Here is an 18,488-nt window from a genome sequence, read left to right on the forward strand (position 1 = left end):
GTTGATTGAGTAAAGGTTTTCCCACATTGAGTAAAGGTTTTTTATTACAAATTTGTTTTTAAATTTGATTTTCAGAGAAGATAATTATTCAGATTGGATTATTGAGGAAAGTGATTTTCCTTTTATTCAATGAGGGCAGGTGCTAATCAAGGATTTTTGTTATTAATTGAACTAGAATGCTGGGTTAATCTATCTGTTAGTCGCTGATTAGTTCTTCCGATATACCAAAGACCACACGAACAAGGAATTCTGTAGACCCCGGAGTTTTCTCCTATCGGGATAAGATCTTTACCTTGATAAATTTGGGACCTGATAGTTTTTCTGGGTCTATAATAAGTGGAAATGTTATTTTCCCTTAGATTTTTTGAAATGTGGTCTGAAATCCCTCTAATGTATGGGAGACCAAGATAATTTGAATTTTCCCTTTGATTTGTATTTTCTGTGGAACTATCTGATAATCTTTTAATGCATTTTGTAATTACAGAATTTATTAAACTAATTGGATAACCATTCCCAAATAAAATATCTCTAAGGTGGTTGAGTTATAAATCCAATAAACGTGTTGAACAAACTTTCAATGCTCTATCAACTAGAGAAGTGACAACTCCTCTTTTCACAGCAGGAGAATGATTGGAGGAATAACTTAAGTAACGGTCATTATGTGTGGGTTTTCTATATACACTAAACTCGAAACATGAATCATTTCGGTGCACCAGAACATCTAAGATAGGAAGACGCCTCTCTATCTCTGATTCCTGAGTAAATTTCAGTTTTGGATCCAAGGAGTTGAGCAAGTGAAGAAAAGAATCCAGAGACTCGTCACCATGCTCTCATAAATAAAAAATGTCATCTTTAAAACGAACCCAAAATTCAGGTTTACAAGAACTTTGCAAAATAGCCCTTTCTTCAAGGTCTTCCATGAAGATATCAGCCTGTATTGGAGAAAGGGGGGCACCCATGGAAAGCCCATATTTTTGTCTATAAAAAATGCCTCTATAATGGAAGTAAAAAGAAGTTCTGTTACAAAGGGCTGTAAGTGAAAGAAGTGTCTGATTCGAAAGAGTAGAATTTTCTGATATAGATTGGTTAGAATTAAGTTTTTGCTCCAAAAACAGTTAACTTGGTCTCCCATACATTAAAGGGATTTCAGACCGCATTTTAAAAAATCTAAGGAAAAATAACATTTACGCTTATTATAGACCCAGAAAAACTATCAGGTCCCAAATTTATCAAGGTAAAGACCCTATCCCGATAGGTGAAAACTCCGGTGTCTACAGAATTCCTTGTTCGTGTGGTCTTTGGTATATCGGAAGAACTAATCAGCGACTAACAGATAGATTAACCCAGCATTCTAGTTCAATTAATAATACACTTAAAAAGCGGAAAAAACCAGAAATTTTTGACTCTGCCCTTGCAGAGCACATTTTTGAAAAACCAGACCATACTATTTTGTTTAATCAAGCTAGTTTTATTTCGCATGATAAAGGTATTGTCCAGCACTACAGAGAAGCTGTTGAAATTTATAAATACCAACATTTAGGTCTAGCTTTAAACAGAGATTCCGGTGATTTAAGAATAAAAGAATCATATTTCGGTTTTCTCAAAATAGAAGCCGATACGTTAATAATCCCTGAAATAAACCTTGAACCACTTTCCCAGTCATCTAATCAAACACGTGAACAACCCCTTAGGTCTCAAAGGTTGTCTGCAAGAAATGCCTTAATTAAAATCCGAAATCAAATGACATAGTTTTCCAACTTATTTAATTGCTGGTTCGTTTTGGTTTTTCGAACGAATGAATTGATTTCTTTCATTTGTCAGTTGTTCGCTAGTATCCGTCGATGGCAGTTCATGTTTTTTTTAGATTTTGTGCAAATCGCAGATATTGGCGAATAACTCGCTTTTATGGTTGTTAGGTAGTTGGTTTTAATTCTTTTAATTTTTTGGCTTTTATTGATACATCGTTTCGTTTCGCACTGAAGAAGAGAGGCGTTTGTCCTCTCGAAATATTAGCTTTGTTTTTTCAGTATCTTCATTTGGCCTATAAAAACCCCATTTTTGCTCGTTTTTCTTTCTTTATGTGTAACTCAATAATATGATTTGGTAAAATGTTACCAAAATTTGTTAATGTGGGAAGTTTGAAGATAGGCCTATTCTAATAAAGTGCTTTTAAGGACCTGAGCCCCCTATTCCAGCAATGGCAAGAGGCTTCAACCCTAATACTTTACTCATTTTTTCAAACTTATTACACATTATATTAACAGAGAATTCAAATAGCTAAAAAAAAACTTACCACACTAGCCTAAAATTCTAGATTCAGCAATGACTATATCTTATTATCTGCTCCTCTTCTTACAAAAGTGAACTACAAGTCAAAAAATTTCCATGCTGAGTTTTTCATCAGCAATACCTCCCATAAGTAGGTCTATATTGGGGCGCACCTCTCATATACTTGTGATTTCTTTAAGTTGATTTATTCTTCTTCTTCTTCCATTTAACAGCAGGTGGGCTTTTCAGTAAAACTATTTAGCCCTTTTCCTTTTGCTTCACTCTGTGGGCTACAGAGCTACTGGCTTGATTGCCTCATATTTATTAGATGAATTCAGATATCTTTCAGCAGGTATTTCGACTCTAGGAGTTCAAATATAAGATGATAGATGTCGATTTCTATGCTCTGTGTGCAGGTATAGTTGGCTAGGCTCTTGGCTGATAGTGGGATTTTGTGGTGTTTGACGTATTTTAACAGTTTACAAAGCAAGGTATGTTGTGCAGACGTCAGCATATTACATTCAAATAGGCAATGGTCAATTGTTTCATTATTCATATTACAATGCCTGACAAGAGGGGACAGAGGAATTGAACCACTTTGATTAGAAAACTTATATGAGAATGCAAGTAAATTTAGTCCATTTGTTCCAGAACGAATTTTATGATAAATTTTAGAAAGATACTTATTGGGAAAGGGGGAAAGGATAGGATTAATCTTATCAAAATTAATATCTGATAGCCTTCATCGGTAAATATCTCTAATTGGGATTGGTCTCCCACTTGGCTGGTCAATATTTATAGCATTTTTTGCTATTTCATCAACCTGATGATTACCACTTATGCCAGAGTGGCTAGGGATGTACTGAAAGTAAGTTTTTATGCCACTTGAAGCAAGGTTATCAATAATACTGAGACAAAGATAAGTGTCAATGTCCATTTTATATTGAGGAGCTGAGGCCAGCAACTCAAGGCTTGATAAAGAGTCGGAATAGATGATAATATTATTCGAATTTTCAATCAAAGGTTGGTTTTGCTTAAGGTGTTCTAATGCCATGATTATGGCATTTAACTCAGCAGACATTATAGATAAATTATAAAATAATCTCTCGCCCATTGCAATTTTCAGGTGAGGAAGGAAAACACCACTTGCAACCTTCTCATTCATTTTTGAACCATAAAAAAATATTTGGAATTGATTTTTATAGGTAATTGTATTAAGTTCTGCAAATTTTTTATGGACAAAAGCAATGGGGGTTAAATATTTATTCCATTTTGAAAATTCAGTATTTATTATGTGAAATGACCAATTCAATGGGGGGGATTGGGGGAAAGTAGGTTTAATATACTGTGATGGGACAGTTAACTTCTTTTGAATATTGTAATAATCATCTGCAATACATCTATAAATGTATGGATTTCTTAACAAATTATGTAATGTTTGTGAGCTGTTTGATTCAATTTTTGTAAGATGTTTTATCAAGAGAAAGCTACGTCTCTCCCTTATTGTTGTTAATCCACTCTCCATAAGCAGAAACTTGGTGCTTGTGGGTTTCCTAAGACCAAATATGAGACGTATTATATCATTTTGTGTTGTTTCAATTTTTGCATCTGGGTCTTTGCACATGCACCATAGACGATGAGCCCATAGTCAATATGGGGTCTTATATGTGAATTATAAAACTGGAGTAAGGTTTTCTCTTTACAACCCCAGGGTGTGGAAAGAAGTCTTTTTAGTATATTTGCTTTTCTATAGCAATTTTTTATTGTGTTTGAAATGTGGAGGTGGAAATTAAGTTTTAGGTAAAGCATGAGACCTAGGTAATTAATATTATTATCTTATGGAATACTTGTTTTATTTAGAGTTAGTTTTGCATTAACATGGTTTCGCTTCCGGTGAAATTGGATTATTTTTGACTTGGTGGGTGCAATGGGTAAATCTGAATGTTGAGAGAATTTTTCAAACTGGAAAAGTGACTTTTGCAGATTTGACTGTGCTATTTGAAAGGTGTTGCCAGATGACCATAGCACCAGATCATCAGCATATTGTAGATTTGTGTGAGGTAGGTTCATGTCCCAGAGATATAGGGCAAATAGGGGGCAACTGAGGACTGCTCCCTGAGGTAGGCCTTTGGATATTGTCTTTTGGGGTGAAGAGGCTGAACCAACACAAACAATTAAACTTCGCACTTCTATGAAGTATTTAATAAAAGATACTAGCTTAGGGGGTACTCCAAGGTTTGCAAGTTTATTTAAAAGGATTTGGTGGTTCACATTGTCATATGCCCCTTCAAAATCTAGGAAAGCTGCCACTAGGATATTATTTTTTGAGAAAGATTCATTTATTGCATTTGTTAGCAAAATGAAAACATCTGTTGAGGAGTGGTATTTCCTGAATCCAGTTTGAGTGTGTGGGATCATATTATTTTTTTCAACAAACCAGAGGAGTCTGTGATAATTCATTTTCTTCATTATTTTCCCCATCACAGGTGTAATCATTATGGGCCTATAAGACTCAGGGTTATCTTTTGGTTTATTTTTCTTTAGGATTGGTAGGAGGGACGAACATTTACATATATTGTGGAGCCTAGAAGATGCCCAAGCATGATTATAACAATTTAGCAATTCTTGCTTGTATGATGATATAAGATTCTTTATCCATGTTGGGTGAGTATTTCTAAAGCTACTGCTAGTTTTGGTCTTAATCTGATATATTACATAATTCAATTCCTGGATTGAAAATGGATTGGTTATGTACTCGGATCCTGGGCGTGGTTGGTAACTTGGGTTCATGGGAATTGTGGACAGTTTGCTTTGATTATTTGATGTTAGCTTATTAACAAAAAGAGTTGCAAATAGGTTAGCTTTTCCATTATCATTATCATAATGGGTATTATTATGTAAAAGCTCATACAAGAGTGGGTTGGGGGAAGTCTTTTTCCCACATATGTGTCTTATGACTTTATGTATAATTGACTCATGCGTTTCTCTGGAGAGATTATTTGCAAAATTATTCCAGTATTTATATTTAGCATCTATTATAGTCCTTTTTAGATTAGATTCTGCTTGTAATTTTTTTAAATATGTAGTAGGTGATGGTTTTCTTATGAATCTGTCCTAGCTGCCTTTTTTATCCTCCATTTATTTAGGCACTCATTTGTCCATCATGCCTTAGGAATATGTTTAGGGAATGTTTTCTTAGGTGTTGTCTTGGGGATAGCATGATTAGCTGTATTTATTAGCAAAGATGTCAAGGCTTCAGCATGTGTGTCAACTGTTGTGTTAGAAATGCATGAACTTTGGGTGAAACATGTAATTTCATCATTTAGCTTATTTTGGAACATAGACCAATCTGCTTTAGTGTTGATATAATTGGATGTATGAGATAAAGTTTCAGCAGGTTCATTTAGAGAGCAAACTATAGCAAAGTGGTCAGTACATAGACTATCAATTTTATTTATGTAAATTTTGTTCAAAACATTTAATGACACAATTTGTAGGTCAATTGTGGAGAATCTGCCACTTTTGGGGTTGAAATATGTGTTCAGGTTTGGAGGGGTAGCAACAGCTAATTCATTATTATTTGAAGTCATATGCTCAATGAATTTACCAGCTTTATTTGCTGGTTTATTCCCCCACAAAAGGCTGTGGGCATTGAAATCACCACAAATAATGATATTCTTTAATATATTAGAATTATTTATATAATTAAAGAAATCCTTGACATCTGTAGTTTGGCCATTAGGTTTATAAAATCTTATTATGTAGGTTTTTAAATTATTCAGCAAAACACTAATACCAATTACATCAACATCATTTTCAAAATCAGGAAAATTGATGCCACAAAATTTTATATTATTATTTACTAATAAAGCTACACAACCTCCTTTTCTCTCTGAAGATCTATCCTTTCTCAGGATAGTATATCCCGGAGACTTAATTAGTTGATTTTGGGTTAAATGAGTTTCCTGGAGGCAAGCAAAATTAATGGAATTATTATTCATAAATGATATTAGTTCATTTAGCTTATTTTCTGTGATTTATATTACATTCCATTTGAGTATTGATATATTTTGTTTTTTTGATTTATTCTTCATATGACTGTGTATCAACGTTCAGCTTTGTTAAAAGAAAAGCAAGATTTTTTTTGCTTGAATGAGCATATCATCTGGGATGTAGATTTTTGCCAATTCTGCAATAATTTTTGTTTTCTGTAGTATATGTATGTTCATGGTCTGAACTGCATTACAGTTTAGAATCAATAAGCATATATGAGGTGATAGTAGTTTTGGTTGGGTATCCTTTTTATGAGTAAAGGGATAGATTCTTGGGAGTGTGTCTGGTTTGTTTCTTCTTGGGAGGGGGGGCCAGGATGACCTCATCGCACGAGACAGGGAGGCTTGTTGGCTTTGTGATTCCTTCTGATAGGGATTTGAATTCGGGGGCTTAGAAGATGGTGTTTTATAAGGGGGGCTTGAGGCATGGGGGGCAGTTGCTGGGGGGGTTTTGGTTGGTCTCATTACAGGCTTTATTTGGTATTGTTGGGCAGTATTTGCTTCCATTGCTGCAAAGGGGTGTGGGATGGCCTTCTCTGTTGATATTTGGAGTGTTAGAGTTCTTTTCTTGTATGCAGGGCATAATGATTTATTTGTAGATTCATGTGGGCCTTTGCAATTGATGCATGTAGGCTGAGTGTTGTTGCAAGTTGTCAGCTCTTTAGGATGGAAAGATTTACAATTACTACACTCCTGGAGAATTTCATTGCATTTGTTTGTCGTGTGTCCCAGTTTGAAACACTTCTGACACTGAATAAGCTTAGGTTTGTATTCCTTGTGTGGTTTGATTTGCCCAAATAGGAATAATTTTTCTGGGATATCAATTTTATCCTTCAGTGTGAATAAGAAGGATCTACTAGTTTTTAGGCCATTAGAGTTATGTTTTCCAAGCTGGGTAATATCCTCAACTGGGATTGTGTTTCCAGCCCTATCTGAGAGGCCTTCTTTTAACTCCTGAGTAGATATCTCTGGGGGAACATTATAAACTACTATTTTTGTTGGTGATTGTTTTGGATTCTAATTAGATGCAATAATTGGGGTATTCAGAAGGGATTTCAGGTTAATTATTGTATCTGCTGATTTCTGATCTTTTACAGCTATTAGCAGAGATCCATCACGGTTAATATTAAAAGAGAACATTGATTTTAGGAATTTAAAAATTGCAACTCTTATTGCAGTGATCATTTTTATTTCAAAGGGGGTAGTGGGAGTAATTTTAAGGTAAATTCCTAAGTTTTTGGAGGGAGGATCTTGGGCAGGGAGAGGAGAAATGCTTTTAATTGGGGAGATTTTTTTCCTTTTTTTAGAACTTCTAGAGGGGACCTCTTGAAGCCCATTATCATCGTTTATGTTTGCATTAGGATCTACAGTTAACATTGTCCTATTCTCCGAATGGAGCTATCATTAGAACTTTCATATAATGTGCTTGACCAGCCAGGATGGGTATCTTTCATTATGGAATTTGATTTGGGATCTGGGGGGACGTTTTTTTTTGGAGGACTTCTAAACATTGCCTATTGGAAAAAGCTTTAAACACAAAATAAAACTAAAACAAGAAGGGAAAATAGATGATATAAACCATCTGCACTATACTATGGGGAGGATAAACACCACAGTATAGCCCTGAGGATGACTTGAGCAGGATCGGTTTGGTACAACTGCTGATTAGAAGCGATAATAATCACAAGAAAATGTAAATGTCCATTCGTAACGTCCAAACTCCTAAAACGGTAAATTTTTCGTAACTTTTGATAGGAAAGTCTTTTTTCAAGGCAGGGTGCCTTAGTTTTGCTATCAAGAACGGTATGTAAAGGAAGAAGGGAAAAATTTGTTGCCTGTATGATTTTAAAATTATATTTTTACATAATCTTATTAAAATCCTTCCTCCAACTTTTAAAAGGTGCCTAAAAAGTATACAATAATAACGATTTATGCTTTTTTACTTTCTGGAAATTCCTATTTATTCAACTGTAAGTGCTACTTTCAGTTCACCTGCATAAAAGAGAGACCACCCCCCACCCCGTTTTGTGTATATAACCCCAGGCTACTATTTTGCATATTTAGATTTTGCTGTTTTTAATTGCCAATATTGGTGATTTAAAGCAAAAGTTGATAAGTAATGCGTACAAGATAAAAGGCAAATCAATCAACACAGGACAATTTAGAGTGTTTCAGAAAAAAAATATATCAGCTAAATTTTTTTTGTCAAATTTCAATGAAAAAAATCTTAATAAATTTAGCTTTTTAAAAAGACCTGAAAAATAATTTTTATCGCTCCGTTCCCTTCTAGTATTTTAGATTGCCTTGGTCTCTTTTTCATCTCCTCAAGCATCAAATTTGTATCGCTCCAACATGAAGATTTAAGTGATTCCGAGTGACAAAGTTTTTGTTTTATTTTAATTTTATCGAGAAAAAAATTTTAATCGTAGTCTTTAATTCTTTTGCAAACCAGCAGTTATCATGGTTGCAGCGGCAGCTTCAACCTAGTAAAGATTGAACAACAGCCCATAGTAGTCAAAATCTGAACAATGTGTTTTCAAAAACACTGTCGGGTGAGAAAAATTGCCATCTCACACTTAATCAGGAACAGTAATTATTGGTTTGGTTAATCTTAGAAGTTAAGGTTTATGGCAAAAAGAAGTTTATGGTGATCTCCAAAAAGAACCTGAAACTCCTTTAAAAATGATGTGAAATCGAAGCAAATAGTGAACCTTTAGAATCAGCATGGTCCAAAATCTTTTGTTTGATAATTACAGTCTTCCACCTTGAACCAAAAGAAAAATTTCTTTTTCACATGGGTAACACTGATCTGTCTCCCTTTTTTTCAGCAGGGCTAGTGGGTGGCCAGAGCATCATAGAAAGGTGTGTAATAGCTCATTCGAAAAAAAATGAAATTTTCAAGTGCCCTTTTTAAGTAACCTTAAAGATTAGCGGGCAAATAGCCCCTCTCCCTACAAACCCCATCCCTCTATAGCATAGTCAAAAATGTAATAAATATGTATTTGAGGATGACTTAATACCCCACAGTTCTCGAGGGAAGGGCTGGATGTTATAAACTATGCCCATTGTTTACATATAGTATTGGTTAATGGGAAGCATAAAGACGTTTCAGGAGGGATTCTTTTCTGATGGGTGGGGGGGGTGGGAGGAAAGAGTTACGGGGGAGGATCCTTCCAGGGAGGATGTTTCTTTGGGGGAAGGGACATTTCTATGAAGGGAGCGCCGGATCTCCCAGCATTATTTAAAAAACGATCAGAAATTAAATAAAAAAATAGTTTTTTCAACTTAAAGTGAGGAGCAACATTAAAACTTAAAATAAACAGAAATTACTAGGTATATGAGGGGGTTTGCCCCCTAGTCAATTAAATAAAAAAAACAAGTTTTTTAAACTGAAAGTAAGGAGCGACATTAAAATTTAAAACGATCTGGTGTCTATTTAATAATATGTCTATGTGACCCAACACTGAATGAAATATTTTGAATATTTGTAACACCCAAAGTTGATCTTTCCAGTAACTTGATGCGTATCTGTGAAATGCGTTTGCCGACAAAAGTTAAATCTCCCCTTCTGTAACTTGATATGATCCATCTTTGTTTGGGTTCTTGGGCGCTGGGCAACTGGTTTTGTTAAATAAAAAAGTCACAAAGTCTTTTAACAGTGGGGCACCTATTACATTTTATGGTAAATTTTTGAGACATTGTTTCTCACTTAGCAAAAATATTGTATATGGCATAATAAGCCCAAGCGGGGCTAAGGGAGGCCAAAGCCCGCATGTATGTAATACAAGCAATTGAATTTGTCATGACCCAATACTGAATGACATATCTCGAATATTTGTAACACGCAAATTGCATCTTTGTGAAATGCGTTTCCCGACAGAAGTAAAATCTCCCCTCCTGTAAATTGATAATGATCTCTCTTTGTCATATTCACCTTGCCGACACAATGCACTTGCTGAAATAAATTGAATATATCTTTGTGACTAGTAGAATTCTTTTGTGTGCCCGCACCATCTGTGATTTGCGAACTTTAGATATGATACTTTTTTAAATCACAATTTAAAGAAGAAATGGACTATAAATTTGCTGTGCTAAAGGTAATGCTAGTATTTATTTTTCAAGTTGGGAGCTGTGGGTTCTAGGCGCTGGGCACTAAAGTATTAATGAATTTGGGTTCTTTAGGCGCTAGTGGGCGCTGGGCTTTAAAGTATCGCATGTGTTCTTCTGATGGAGCTCCAGGAGAAAGGTGCTTCCTATCTCCTGGGAGCAATCTTCTCCATCGTTCCATTACAGCAGATGAAAAACGGACAACTTATTGCTCCAGGCCCCAGGAGATAGCAAAAACGACCAAAATACATCCAGGAGTTCCTTCCAGGAGATGAAAAACGCAGCTAATCTTCTATTGCTCAAAATTTTTCAAGCTGCAAAGAACTATTATTCTACTATTTGAATTCAAAAGTTTTTTGGTACTTAAAATATAGAAATACAGTTAGATTTTATAAATAATTCTTTTAAACCTTTATATCTACCTCTCTTTAATAATACAAAATGAAAAGCGAATATTATTCTAATGATTTGGACTGTTGAACCTTGTGAGCCTCATCATTTTTCTTTATTAATATAAATTTTGCTTTACAGTTTACAACATCAGTTATTATAGATTGCTTTATTTCTAGGGACCTTTTGCTTTTGATCTGCTGTGTAAAAGGGAGGACTAATTCCAAGTGTTGTTAGTAGTATTCTATATCTGATAAGAGACTTTAGGTGTATTGGAAGAATCTCTTGATTGACTCACAGCTAATTCCAAATATGGCAGAAAATATCACTCCATCTGAAGCTTCTGATATTAAGAATGGTATGTTATATAGGCCTAATTACTTTTCCTGTTCATAAGAAAACATTTATGAATTCAAAATTTGTTGAAGAAAATCTTTTGTCTCGTTTATAACAGCATCACAACATACCAGGACTACAGATTACTGTTATCACATGGGTTCCATTGTGTCACTAGAGAAAATGTTAGGGGAGGTCGCTTTTACTGATTGATTTGGGTGATAGTGCTATTAAAATCTCTTGTTTTTTTGGCCAATCTTCCTCTATTTACTTTACCTCATGTGTTTCGATCAATCCATTTCCCTAATATAAAACAAGCCAGTAAAATAACAGTGCTTTATATCACCTTTTTAGCGACTCAATTGTTTGTACTGAGTGGCTGAAAAAATTAGGGACACCTCACCCTCAAAAATGTGACACTCCTTCGGTTGCTGAGGGTGAGATAATCTCTACTTGATATTTAAAATAACTTGTTTTGGTTGAACCAGTTTTAATAAGGAATTGTTCCCCTGTTTTCTGTTTCCTGGTTCTACCTATTATAATTGAGAATTTTTATGAAAAAAAATTGGATACAAATGAAACCAAATCTTTTTTTAACATCAGTAAGTTTTAACTTTGATTTCTACAGTACTGAACTAAGCCTGACATCATCATTTTTTTTTCATTTTTAAAGGCAGATTATACAACCATAAAAACTTAGCATTTCAATAATTTTCACCTATTCTGGCAAATGGGATTTAGATTTTGGAATTGTTAGCCTCTCATTTCCATCACTTTTAACTGCAGATTATACAACCATAAAAACTTAGCATTTCAATAATTTCACCTATTCTGGCAAATGGGATTTAGATTTTGAAATTTTACCTCCTCTTCACTAATGAATTATAAAATGGAAAGGAGTTGGCATCCCTAAATAAGCCGCATTGATGAATGTCTATTGTGTTTTGTCTTTAGTTTATTTTACAAGTTTAAAATGCTTTACCAAGTGACAGTGAGGTCTAGTGGCACTTCTTAAAATCTTTAATACCTCCTAAAATTAAAGATGTCTCCCTGGAATTTTTGTAGAATATCACAGGACAATGTAAACTGGAATCTGACTTCTAAGAATACGGCTCTACAGCTTTTGATGATGAAGCTTAACATTTGCTGGTTCTTATTGTAGCTTGACCTTAGACTGTTTAAGTTTTTAAATTGAATATGTCGGTTTAGTTAGATATTAGCCAGGTGAATCAATTATTTTTTTTTGTTACATAGAAGGAGTGAATATCACACACAAAATATTCCATTACCATTGTTTATGGTTTCTTTTTGTTTTTTTTTGGGAGTGGGAAGGGGGGCGAGTTTATTTTTTTATATATAAATTTTTGATTAATTGTATTCTTATCTGAAAGAGTATACAGGAAAAGAAATATGTTTTAACAGATTGTTGCTTCAAACTGGTTTTGGCTGCCACCATTGATTTGACCTTCTTTTCAGAAGGCTATCAGTAAGAAAACGCACGCAAAATATTAACTTTTATAAGGCTATATAATCTAGTATAATCAGCTTGGAGTTCTATGTGAACACATTGATTATGATAATTTATTTCCAAAGCAATAAAAATACAAATGTCACAAGGCGCCTTCCTATTGACAATGCTCCTGTAAACTTATACTGCTGTAAGAACTAGACCCCGGCGCCGCGCAGGCGGATCGACCGAACGCCGCCGACGAGAGGCCCGGTCGAACGCTGCCGAAGTGTCGTAACGCCGATGGCGCGCCGCAGGCACGCCGCCACCGGCAGAGGCGGTGGCGTTCGGTCGACTTTAAATTATTTTTACGGCAATTCTTTATTGCGTCAACCGCAAAGTCGGAGCTTTTCCTTCTCGTGTGGTTTAGTATTTCGATTTTCCTGATTAGAAATCAAGCACTATAAATACCAATCGGTAAAAAATACTTTATTGATAAGAAACTATCAGAAGCTAAAAAATTCTTGTTGCGAGTTAAAGGAATAAAACAAGTCAAAATATTTGAAAATGCATGTAAAAATCAGAAATGCTAATAAACTAAAAACAAAATTTTGTAAATGAAACTAGATTAAAAATTGAGCTCAAAATTAGAAAAACACAAAATTAAAAAATAGACTAAAGTTGGGCTGGCTGCATTAAAGGATGTTTATATATAATTTATTCTTAATAATTTAAAGAACATAAGAATATTTTTTTCTTCTTCATCACCGTTATATTAAAGCCAATATAAGGTTTTTGTTTCAATGTTAGTATTTCCATTTTTCTGAACCTTTTGATTCTAGAAGACATTCAAGAATTTTCTATTTAAATGCAGTCTGTGCCTCGAGTTCCGCTTCACTTGTTCGTTAAAATAATTATTAATAAAAAAGTTATTGAAACTTTGTTCATGTATCTTCATTTACAAGATAAAGATTGTAGTATATAAAGGTTCAATTTATTTGGTATAGTCCTAGAAAAGGGATGTATTATTAAGGGTCATTTTCCGAGTTATAATCTTAAAGAGAAGAAAGAACTAAATAGCCTAGGAATTCTAAAAACAAAATACTCGACTGTTCTGCACTTTGAACCTACTCTCAACAAATTGTTATAAAATTAAGATATAGCCTACAAGTATATACAGACAACATCTCTTATATACAAGTAAGACAGTTATTCTCGAAAACTCCCATTATGTCAGCCACACCTTTCCAAAAATCAACGTTCTATAGCTGTGTTTGGTCACCATCTTTGCTGTGGGTTCTAATATCGTAATAATCCTTCAGAGGCTCGTCCTGTCATTTCACCCCTTTTTCAACTGCGTAAAAGCACAACGCGCCTTTCCTATACCATTTTCTACGTTTTCAATCCATCGACCAAAAATGGCAGACCAGATAAGAAATTTAAGCTAACGTGTTTTTTTTCTTGTTCTCAAGCATTACTTTCTGGTTTTTGTTTCTTTCAAGTACAAGCAAATTAGTCTTATGAAAAATAATTTTAAAACTCTGGGACAGTTAAAATCAAAAACATTCTTTTATTTTGCTAAGCTTTTCAACTTTATAACTCCTTCAGTTATATTATTCCCTGAATATTGAAGTAGCGTGAAACTAGGTTTTTAGCTAATTCTATTTTAAGGCTATTGAAAAAAATTGATAGTGCACATGGTACTTGTGTAGTATTCCGAACACACTCCAGAAGTGAAGTTAGGTTAATGACATTGAAATATACCAAAATATGACGACAATATAATTCTTTAGAATGTTTTTATCGAAACTACGTCAAAGCATTATGGAAAGCAAGTCGCCCAGAACGTATTATATCAAATACCTAACATATCCTAGCCTAACCAAAATACGAGCTCTATATCAAATATTTAATTATAATATAACTACAACGTAGTTTTTCCACTGAGCCAAAGCTAATAGTCCTCGAATACATATAGCTAAACCAAATTTTCTCAGATCTCCAGAGTAAGCTTCACGAGTGTTTTTGGGAAGATACATAAGTACCCTGCACATTTTAGTGCCATTTTTAAGATTTTTATTCGATTCGACAGAATTAATGTGGTAAACAAACCATTTTTTCAAGGACTGAATACGGCTGCCGTCAATCAAAAGGCGATATCTAACATGACGAGCTAAATTGAGATTTCTGCGTATCCCAAGTAAAAACACTCCTTTCTAAAGATTGGTCAAGTCGAAAACGCGATATCTGCAAAAATAGCCAAGATATATGGTAGTTTCATTTGGCGTTATCTGGAAAATTTTCATACTCTTGTGACTCAATATGCGATATCTACACATGTAGATATCGCCTTTTAGATCTTTGCTTTTACTTCCAATGCAAGATCAGATATCGCCAAATAAGGCCAACTTTTCATCACATTCATGGTTATGTAGAAGAAAGATTCCGTAAGACTAATGAGCTGTTTTTATTTATTTATAAATAGCTAGAATGAAAGTGAAAACATTATTCTTGAACCATCAATAGCTGCGTTTTTCATCTCATGGAAGGTTCCTGTGGAATGGATACTGGAGCTCCATTTGACCGTTTTTCATCGTCTGGCAAACCAGCGAATGCGAAAAACATCCAGGAGATACAAAAACGGCTTTTTTCGATAAATTTGGTGGGAAATTCAAAAGGAATAGAACATGGACTCAGTAAAAGTATTCATCCTTTTTGAAGCACTTACAAATGATGAGCAGGAATCTACTGAATCTCTTGGTAAGAAACTTTTGATCCCTAGTTACACCCCTGCTAACCCCTTAACTTGAGGTGTACATTTTTTAATATACTGTTGTTTGTTTTTTTTAATATACTGTTTAACCTGTTTTAGTGTTTCTATCAAACAGTTTGTGGTAACGAACTGTAAGTAATTTTTTGTACATATATTGGTTCATTGACATTGATCATAAATCTCACTCAAGACTGTAAAAATGGAACTAATGTTAAAGGGATGCATATGGATGAAGATGGGATTTATCAAATGTTTGCTTTTGATATCAGAAATATCCGCAACTTTTCTCTCTAATTGGGATCTCTTCAAACCCATTGTCCTTGTCACCTCCTCCAAAGGTAGTTATAAAATCCTTTCCTTTTTCAGGGACGCCCGAAAGTTGATGGCGAGACATCATATCAGAACAGTTGATAACTCTGAAGCATTACCCTTTGCATGCAGAGTTTGATGATAGAAGACTATCCTTTGACAAGGTTTTACTCATAACTCTCTGGTACCTAGGAAACCAGTCTTCTATGAGGGATGTTGCCGAGCGTTTTGGGGTTTCAAAATCAACTGTCCACACATGCGTTCATCAGATGTGCAAAATGCTATCAGAGCTTTGTCCTAGGTTTATCATTTGGCCTAAGGATGCAGCACACATCGATGAAATTCAAGCAGAATTTTTTGAAAAAACACATTTTCCGGGCGTGATTGGTACAATAGATGAGTGCCACGTTGAAATTGTGTGTAGTGACAAATCCTTTCAAAAGGCATATTTCAATCGAAAAGGCCATCATAGTATGCTCATTCAGGGGTTTGTAATACCAGTAAAATCTTTACTGGCATTTACGTAGGATACCCAGGATCTTGCCATGACGCCAGAGTGCTTGCCAATAGTTCACTTGGATATGACCTTGCTTCCAATTCAAATCTGGTCCCTTCTGGCAAGCATATTGTTGGGGATTCTGCTTACCCCCTTTATGAGCAACTTATGGTGCCATATAGGGTTGCTAGCTCCCTCATCTCATATCAGGCTAACTTCAATAAAAGACTCTCTTCCACCCAGATTGTAATAGAGCATGCCTTTGGGTTACTTAAGGGACGTTGGAGGAGGCTTAGATGTGTAGATATGAGTTTGGAATCAGTGTCTTTTGTAATAGCAGCCTACTGTGTTCTGCATAATCTATGCCAGCTCAACGAAGAAGAGTTGGAAGAATGGTTTGACGAAAATGATCAGTTTGTTAGGAAAGATGTCACATCATCCATTGCTTTAGGAAGCACTCGCAGCAGCAACACAGTAGTTGCTCTGCAGAAACGTGATAGGATTGCCTGAAATTTGCCATGAATTCGCGCGCTTAATTATTTACTTACTTTAAATAAATTTTCTTCTTTATTCACAGTGGCAGTAGCTGCAACCATGATTGAAATCATAATAAAACCATTCTTCCAACTCTTCTTTGCTGAGATTATGCAGAGTAGAACGAACGTTTTAGTTTATTATGTAAGTCAAATAAACCTCTCATTAACCTTCTTTGTTTGTTTGTGCTATTCAGTTTGAGGGTCTAATCCCTCTACCTTATAGCGTGTCCAGACTTCCCAGGAAAAGCAGTACAGACTTGGCGGTTTTTTCAAAAAATATCTGTACAAGATTATCAGCTATAAATTGATATAAAACTGAAAATATAATAAAAAGAATATAGTATAAAAATTAGTTGCTTTCCGACGAAGAGACGCTTCGACGATCTTTTTTTTTATTTTTTTCACCGGCGCCTGCCAAGACTTGAAGTAGTTTTTCAAATTGCTCGTCCTTTTTTCGTCCCGCTTCTTCATATACTCTTTCTCCACTTCACTTAGTTGAATTCTCGTTTCAATCACACACACTACTTTTTCGCGAAAGCTAGAATTTTCTTTTTGATATTTGCCTTCCTGTTCTTTGAGGCTATCAAGTGCCGTTTTCAAATCTTTTTTTTAGGGTGTATTTAGCCCTTTTTGGTGCTGGTATCTTGGGAGTAGAGCCAGAGCTACTGGGTACTTCAAAATCAGACAAGTGAATCTCTTTAGTACATTCTTCTGCTTTAGCACTATCTGTTTTTTTCCTATTTACTGGGTTAATAATGTCATAGGTGTCGATTAGCAAGGGGGGGAGGTGGCATGTGAAGACCCCTCAATATCATCAAGCTCGTCATAGAATGGTTGTTTAATAACAGTGCCGCTTCCAGTTCGTGCAACTGCTTTTTTATATGAGCGATATGCTTCCTTCAGTGTTGTCATTTTATTAGCAATTTTATCTCTTGGTGTGTCGCCAAGATTGAACCCCAGTTTGGACATCTCACTAGCCACGCTCACCCAAAACCCTCGTGGTGCCCCATCCTGGTAAGAATGAAAGTATCTTTAACTTCAAATAATATTCAAGAGAACTTTGACAGCTATTTCATCATTTTTTGCACTTTCTGGGTTTTTTTCCCCACTCCACACAACTTCACTTTTAGGGAAGTATCTGTTTATGAGATGGTCAAATAGTCCTTCAGATGTGTGGGGTTTGACCGTCTCAGATGTTTGAGGAGTCACTTCTCCAAGAATCATCATCAACTGTTCTCTCGTATAAAAATCTGCATTCAAAACTTCCTGTCCCCAGAGTAATTTTTTGTCTCTATCTTTAAAAGAAAAATGATAATCACATTTTTAAAGGAAAACTCTAGCATTAAAATAAATGGACTCTAAGTGGACAAGTTTAATAGTATTTTTTTTTCTGATTTTTTGACGTACAAAGCATTGACCTGGGACAAGTCTAAGAAGAAATATCTCATGGCTGGTAATACTGTCATTTTTGATTTCAAGACCACTGATCTGGTTTTCGTGTCCATACTATCATATTGGCATAACAGATTTTTGACTGGGCGATTGCAGGTACCTTCCTAATCATCAATTATCTGCAAGAGATAAAGAAGAAGAATGTTGATTTAAAATTGAGTGAGCATGAGTGAAATTCTACTCTTATATTAGTGGACCGAGGAGAATTTGAAAACATGAAATAAAATTTCAGTCCGAGCTAATTGTGGCATTTTTAAGGCTCAAGAGTAGAGACTATGGGGTAATCTGTCATTTGCAATTAGGTCATGGCAGTCGTCCTCAT

The 18,488-nt window shown here is 35.0% G+C and overlaps 1 pseudogene; it reads left to right on the top strand.

Moving 5' to 3' along the window:
* LOC148943994 (uncharacterized) overlaps positions 1-16,815 on the top strand; it is a 58,912-nt pseudogene extending 42,097 nt beyond the window's left edge.
* The last annotated feature ends 1,673 nt before the right edge of the window (positions 16,816-18,488 follow it).

The sequence above is a fragment of the Artemia sp. Qi Xiang Cuo genome, chromosome 15 (assembly GCF_049724085.1).
Source record: "Artemia sp. Qi Xiang Cuo chromosome 15, ASM4972408v1, whole genome shotgun sequence".
NCBI lineage: Eukaryota > Metazoa > Arthropoda > Branchiopoda > Anostraca > Artemiidae > Artemia > Artemia sp. Qi Xiang Cuo.